This window comes from Peromyscus californicus, unplaced genomic scaffold (assembly GCF_007827085.1).
Source record: "Peromyscus californicus insignis strain IS unplaced genomic scaffold, ASM782708v3 Scaffold_11__1_contigs__length_118956290, whole genome shotgun sequence".
Classification (NCBI taxonomy): domain Eukaryota; kingdom Metazoa; phylum Chordata; class Mammalia; order Rodentia; family Cricetidae; genus Peromyscus; species Peromyscus californicus.
The window spans coordinates 77629556-77637273 of record NW_026294402.1 but is presented as its reverse complement, the minus strand read 5'-3'; positions in this window follow the sequence as shown (position 1 = coordinate 77637273).

Sequence of the window (7718 nt, the reverse complement as noted above, 5' to 3'; positions counted from 1 at the left end):
TTGTAATGGGTCACAAAGAGCAGTGACTATTCCCGGTAGGAGTCCAAGGGTGTAATCTCTTGTGCTTTCTATTCTAAGAAGCTGCTATTGTCAGACAATGTTGACTTTTATCTATAGGACAAGCTCCCAGGGAGGGTGGTGTCCTAAGCCAGGGCCCATTGACCTCCTTATAATATGAAGAACAGAGGCCAAGCCCCAGAACCTAGGGCCCCTACGACTAAAGTACCTTAGTCCCGCAACTTTAGACAAGCCCTCATGCATCATCCAGGTTACTGCTGGCATCGTTTGGCATAGTATTTAATCATAGTAAACAATTTTCCTTCATCAAACTGTGAGGAATTTTAATATAACTGCCTCTCTTTAAGGTTTTTAGATTTTTTTTTTTTCCTTTTTGGTTTTTCAAGACAGGATTTCTCTGTTGTAGCTCTGACTATCCTGGAACTCACTCTGTAGGCCAGGCTGGCCTTGAACTCAGAGAGATCCACCTGCCCTCTGCCCTCCTGAGTGCTGGGATTAAAGGCGTGTGCCACCACTGTCTGGCTTTTTAGATTTTTCTAAGACTTGCTTTATAATAGATATTATTATTATATATATATTTTATGATGATACAAGTCAATTATGCATTTATTGATGAAATATCCATTAATAAAAATCATATCTGACACAGAATAAGTATTTTCCAAAATGCTGTGGTTCTGTGTCTGCAGAAATCTTTTCCTTCTGAAATGATGTAAATGCCTCACTTTAGTATCTTATTTGCTATTTAAAGTTTATTTTTTTAACTAAAGAATCATGGAGACCAAGGCATGTCAGCATCTGAGTGGCAACGTATGGATAAGTAATGTGCCAATCACATCTGGGCAAGGGCCAGAGGGATCTTTTCCCTTCTGTTCTGGACTTCTCTGTAAGTGCCTCTTGAGCTGACAGATGACAGAACTCATCTTGATCACAAGATCTTATGAGAAAGGGACTCTTAATGAAAAAACCATTGGATTTCTATCACTGAGATAATCCACAATAAAATTATCAAATTATGCCAGATTAGAAGGCAGGAAAAGAAAAAGAAAACAAAAACTTCAGAGTTAATAAAATCTGTCTAAACTTGACAGCGGTGGCACACGCCTTTAATCCCAGCACTCCAGAGGCAGAGTCAGGAGGATTTCTGAGAGTTTGAGGCCAGCCTGGTCTACAGAGTGAGTTCCAGGACAGGCAGCAAAACTACACAGAGAAACCCTGTCTCGAAAAACAAAACTAAACTAAACTAAACTAAACTAAAATTTTCTTCTTTGAGCTGTTTATACACCCCCCCCCCGCCGCCGCCGCCATATTAACATCTTATGTTACTACAATCATATTTAATTGATTTCTAGCCTATGCTGTAACAGGATTGAGATTTTTTTTTTTTTTTAAATTTTAGAATCTACCATTTAATTGAATCCCATTGCCTGCCTAGGACTTGTGTTCTAGGTTCAAGAACACATAGTTTTTGTTTTTTTATCTTTCATATTTTTGTTTTTATGAATAATTGTTCCCTAATATGTCAATGTTAATGTGTCCTTTTGTGAAGCAAAATTTTATTATATAAATACACTTTATTTTAAAAAAAAGTAATTGAATACGCTTGTTTATTAGGGCTCTAGCAAGAAGCAGCATGGAAATTGTAGTTTGATACAAACAGATCAGTTTCAATTCCTTTGATCTGCTTGGGTTTCAGAAACGGGTCTTAAAATAGTAGTTATATCATGCTAAGTTCGACAAATTGCTGTGGCCACCTGTGCAGCCAACTGCCTACCACTATTCAAGGAAAGTCACGGGCCAGCAAGACCAAACCATATCATCCCTGTCATTCATATCATAGCCATCAATAAATAAAATATATTACCAGCATATCTTACAATCACATATTACTTTTGAGACTATAATTGCTGCTACTAAATTTTTCTTCTTCTCTCATCCTGATATTTTATATTGATATGTTGGTATTACACAGAGCGTTTCCTTTCGAGGGAAAAATACTTCACCCAATGGTTATAATGGACAAAGTTAGTGATTACTAAGTTTAGAAAATACATAAGGACAGTCTTCCATCAGTTAAAAAAATAAAAGATTTGTTAGTACAAATCAGAATCTGGTTTTATTTTATCAATCAAGTGGCACGTCACATGAACCCATAAATAGTAATAGTATAGTAAAATGCTTCAGTGCACTTGCACTTTGGTAGATGAACGACTGCTGCACACACACACCCAAACACCACCATTTAATTCTTGCATTTAATATTTGAAATGAGAAACTGTCAAAGTAAGAACTAAGTATAATTTGAATCTGAAATATGCATGCAAAACTAAAGAATGTGAATGGATGATAAGATATATATATATATTTATATGTATGGGTGTTTTGCTTGCATGTATGTCTATGTACCTGGTGCATACCTGGTGTCCACTGAGATAAGAGGAAGGTGTTGGATCCCCGGGAACCAGAGTCACAGATGGTTGTGAGCTACTATGTGGACTCTGGGAATTGAACCCAGGTCCTCTGCAAGAACAACAAGTTCTCCTAACTGCCGAGCCGTCTCTCCAGCCTGATGAAAAGACACCTTCAAAGTATGCTTTAACTTGTACTGTTTTTTACACTGAAGAAAATTTGCCAAATGTCAAAAAGGAAATTAAATCAGAAGATGTGCTTACCAGAAATAAACATGTGACTATATAGTTCAGTAAACTTTACAACGGGAGAGGGGGTGTGAGTGGGGGAATGATGGTGTTAGGACACTTACTTGAGACAGCACCACCGCACCCGGACTGAAGCAGGTCTGGACCGCCACAGTCCCGAGGTTCAGGTGACCCATGGTGAGGATGAGCCAGTAGAATACCTTGCCACCTATTCTGAGAAGTCAGTGCCAGTCTTGGATGCAACGCTATCATTCAAGCAGTGGAGTGCACTTGGACTACTGGGCACCTAACACATTCCTGGGTATCAAGAGAAGTGGAGGGCCAATTTGGTATCTGCTGAAACATTCAGACAGAATGTGGGTAAAGGGCAGGCACAGTTAGTTCGGTTTTTCACCATATGAACAGCTTAGATTCCTTGAACCTCAGGTCGCCTTTGGAGAGACATGATCCTCTTCTTCCTGGCCTTCCAGGCGCCCTTCTCTTCACCCACTGGCTTTTCTAATCCAGATTGGTGATGTTATGCCCAGATCGCGGGGACCCCCAAAAGACTGAATCCCATATGTGAAAGCAAAGAAAGAGCCTTTATTTTCAAGCTCAGAACTTAGACTCTCTGTTTGACACAGTGGTAAGAGCTGAGAGCCCAGAGCCCAGGCAGGGTGGGGTTTTTATCATAGCAGAGGTTGGGGTGAGGGGATTTCCAGGGTTGGGACCCTGACTGGCTGACATTTGTCTAGGGATATAGGGAATGTTTGGAATGTCAGGTATTTCCTCTTAGATGCAGGCCCCACTGGGTGGGGTCAGCTTAGGGCTTTTCTTGAGTGCTGGTGTTGCCTGCCAGAAACTGTCTGGGCCTCTAAGCCTGTCATGGCAGCTGTGTGGTCAAGCTGCTCCCCCCACCCCACCCCACAGTGGCACCTTCTTAGTTCATTTCCTCAGTAGGTACAGTTTAGGTGGAGACAGAGGGTGGCTGGTAGGTGGTGTTGAAAGTCAAGTGAGGCTCTCGATCCCATCCTCAAACCTGTCTCCCATGCCTGCACCTCTCTGGAATCACTTGCTTGTGCCGTTTTATCAGTGAGATGACAGAGCAGGGAGACAGCAGCTGTGTTTAAAAGTTCTTAACGCCTATCATTCTGCAGCTGGAAACCTTTAGTGAATCTCTCTTTCATGCTCCATAAAATCTAAGTTATTTTAACATTTTTCATGGGGTGGGGGGCATGCTGGACATGACACAGTGCACACACGGAGGTCAGAGGACAACTTTCAGGAGTTAGTTCTCTCCTCCCACCTTGTCGAGGAAAGGTCTTTCTTCTGTCCGTCTCTTTTTACCCAGGCTTGCTCTCCTACTATTCCCTCTCCACTTCCCATCACCCAGGAGGAGTGCTGAGATTAGAGATTCGAGTCTTTTGGCTTTTTGTGGGTTCCGGGATCAGGTTGTCAGGCCTGTGTGGCAAGTTCTTGACCTTGGTCTTCTACAGTTTCCAGGGACAGACTATGCTAATGTCTTCAAACCAGCACTCAGTAGCAATATGACCTTGGGAAAAGTCTTTGAACACTGGGTGTTAGCCATCTAGGAAAAGGAGAAAGGAGTGCTGAATTATACTGATCCTGTCATATGCACAATATCGGCTTCTCTCTGGTATTTGTTAGCCACGTGCCTAGGGTTTTGGCTTCTTCCCACCAGACTTGAATGGAGTGATACAGAACATGGGATCTAGCATTCTATGCGGCCACACAAACCTAGACTTGGAGAGGAGTTAATACGCATAGTGTAAAATCGAACTCGTTGGGGGAATGGGAGATAGAGAAATTCTGTCTTCTTTATTTCTGTCCACAAATTGCCAGGAGGCATTCTCTCTCCCAATATAGTCTATGGTGACAGCCCCAAGCCACCAGCGATGCACTTGCGCCTCTTCAGGGCTGGTCAGGAAACGGGGAGAGCTTGAGAAGGCACCGCCTTGTTCTGCTACCGTTTCCCACTGGTACCAGCCCACTTGCATTTTCTTACTTCTAACACTTAGGGTGTGAACCTCGCAAATAAAACCTTCTACATGGCTTTGGGATAGAAGAGAAGGAAGTCGTCAGAGTGGAGCTAAACTAGTCAAACCCCCAGTGTAACTTCCCTTCTACATGGTCCAGTGGCTTGGATTCCCCGGGTTTAGGTCACATGTTTTTAATTCATTTACTTATTTGGCTTTATTGAGTTGAGGCTTCACTATGAGACCCTAGGATGAATTCATTATGTACCTGAGGCTGGCTTCAAACTTGAAGCAGTCCTTCTGACCCAGCCTCCAATTTCTGGGGTGGGTACAGGCATGAGCTACTATGCCCGGCTTCAGGTTGTAGATATTAAGGAGCCTCTCCTGCCCTGTTATCCCTAGGGTAGCTGGATAATGACTGTCTGGTCAATTTATCCTGGTAGTTTAGAACTCCATCTATGGAGTCAGCGGACAATTTTACTTAGCAGCAAGCTAGCAGTAAGAAAAGAAATTGTCCATGTCCTCAAGTGACAGAGCCAGGATCGGAACCAGGATCTGTCTGCCCCAGAGGTAGGTCTCTTTCCTGAGGTCCACTACCTTCTATGGATGCTGGCCCAAGCCAAGTCTTGAGACAAGGCATGGGGATTCAGGCCTGATTCCTATGCTCAAGGGACCACGTTGGGGCAGAAATGGTCACCTCGGTACAGTGGCCACAAGAAGAGGTAGGTCAGAGATGTAGTGGGTAGCCAATCCAGCTTTGATCTGGAAGTTCCAACTCCCATTGAGGCTTCGGTAACTGTCACGCCTACAAGGCGGGGCCAAAGGAGGACCCTGAAGACCCACAATCTGGATGGGCCAGCTCTGTCTGTTCCTGGACCCTGGACGGTGGAGGTTGACTGAGCAGAGTTCTCCAGAGAACACCGCTGGACTGCGATACACTTTCCCCAGACCTTGCGACCTACCTATCTCTTCATTTGTAAGTTACGCCACTAATAAACTTTGCTTTTAACTACATGGAGTGTCCCTTAATAATTTCACCAATAAGAAGAGCTTTCTAGAAAACATAATTCCAGTAAAAGCATACCATTTAATAATCCCACAAGTGTCAAACAAAGGAGGTGAATGAAAAGGCAAAGACATCTCAGAAAGAGAGGGACACCAGCAAGAGCTCAGGAGAGTCACCTCACAAACTTCCATGACACAGAGCATGTGAGGAGCATAGAGTCAGTCAAAGGATGTGCCAGGGTCAAAAGGTGCTTAGCTCTCCTTCCCTCCCTTCCCCCACCTCTCCTGTCCCCTCCCAGACCTCTCCCTTCTCCTTCCATCCTATCTTCTGCTCCCCCTGTCTTTCTGTGTACAATTGGGTTGCATGGTCCTCGCCATCTAGACTGCTTTGGTCTCAAACTCCTGGCAATCTTGCTTCAGCTTCCTGAGTGGCGGGATTACAGACATAAGCCACCCTACTTGGCTGTTGTCAAGTATTATGTCCGAACAATGAGAAAAGTCCTTGAATACAGTGACTGAGGTGACAGGTGACTAGCCCTTCTTAAGAATCATTTCATATACACACAGCAAAACGTCACACTGCGTATCTTGAACTTAAATCACTCTTTAAAGCTGAACAAGATACTGTTTTGTAAAAACTATTCAGAAAAACAAAGTACGCTCTATCACAAACATAAACTGTTTTAAAGGCTCTGGTTTGATTTTTTTTTTAATGACATAAACAATAGCACTCCATTTATTAAATTAAATCTCAACAGAGTTGATTGATTATTTTTAAATGATTAAAGTGACTGTCATACATTCTGAAATCTGGTGCTGTTTGTCTAGAAAGAGAAAAAGTAAGAAATAGTCTGCTGTGAGGAGAGTAACTGCCCAAGTCTTAGTATAAAGGACAATTAGTCTTATCAAGTTGCCTTTATGATTTGGTACAGGCAACCAGGAAACCAATACCTAGTTGCTTTCCCTTGAAAGCTGAACATGTGTGAATGAGCAATTTTGTCTTCTCTAAGTGTAAGTTTCTTTTCTTTTCTTTTTTTTTTTCCTGTTTTTTCTAGACAGGGTTTCTCTGTGTAGTTTTGCTGCCTGTCCTGGAACTCACTCTGTAGACCAGGCTGGCCTCGAACTCACAGAGATCCGCCTGGCTCTGCCTCCTGAGTGCTGGGATTAAAGGCCTGTGCCACCACCGCCTGGCCAAATGTTAGTTTCTTAGAAATATGTAATAGGTCTAAAAAGAGAGGCTTCATCTGAGTATGTTTATTTATTTATTTTTTTTATTTTTTTTTGGTTTTTCGAGACAGGGTTTCTCTGTGTAGCTTTGCGCCTTTCCTGGAACTCACTTGGTAGCTCAGGCTGGCCTCGAACTCACAGAGATCCGCCGGCCTCTGCCTCCCGAGTGCTGGGATTAAAGGCGTGCGCCACCACCGCCCGGCTGTTTTTATTTTTTAATGTTAGAAAAAAATAAAACTAAACACCAGATAAGTATACCTTTGAAACTACCAAAAGACCGATTATTCTGGTAATAAGCCATCAGCTATGGCTGGGAATGTGGCAAGACATAAACCAAAAGTACGGTGAATAGTCTGGATTCCTGATTTCCCCTCAGTGGTATTCTGCAGTACTTTGACAATGTCTGGTTGCTCTGTTTCTCTCCTCTGAAAAGCAATTACATGGGAGACTCCAGCACTTTGGAACACAAACCCTCTCTGAGTGTTTCTATAGCTTGGGATCTTGAAAGGCCTCCAAAGACTCCTGTGTTAAGTACTCAGCTCCAAAGGTGATGCTATTTGGGATCCGTGGATATTTATGAGGTGGGGTTTGGTTAGTGCTCCTTAGGTCACTGGGACTGTGTTGGTGAAGTGGATAATGGTACCTGGGTCTCTTTTTTTCTTTTGCCTCCTGGCTGATGAGATAAACATATTTCCCCCACTGCTCTTCACTCCTGCATGTGTGTGTATATGCAGACACACATGCATATAGAAGCACACACACACACACACACACACACACACACACACACACACACACACACACGAGCATACACACCCATTCCCATGCCCATATG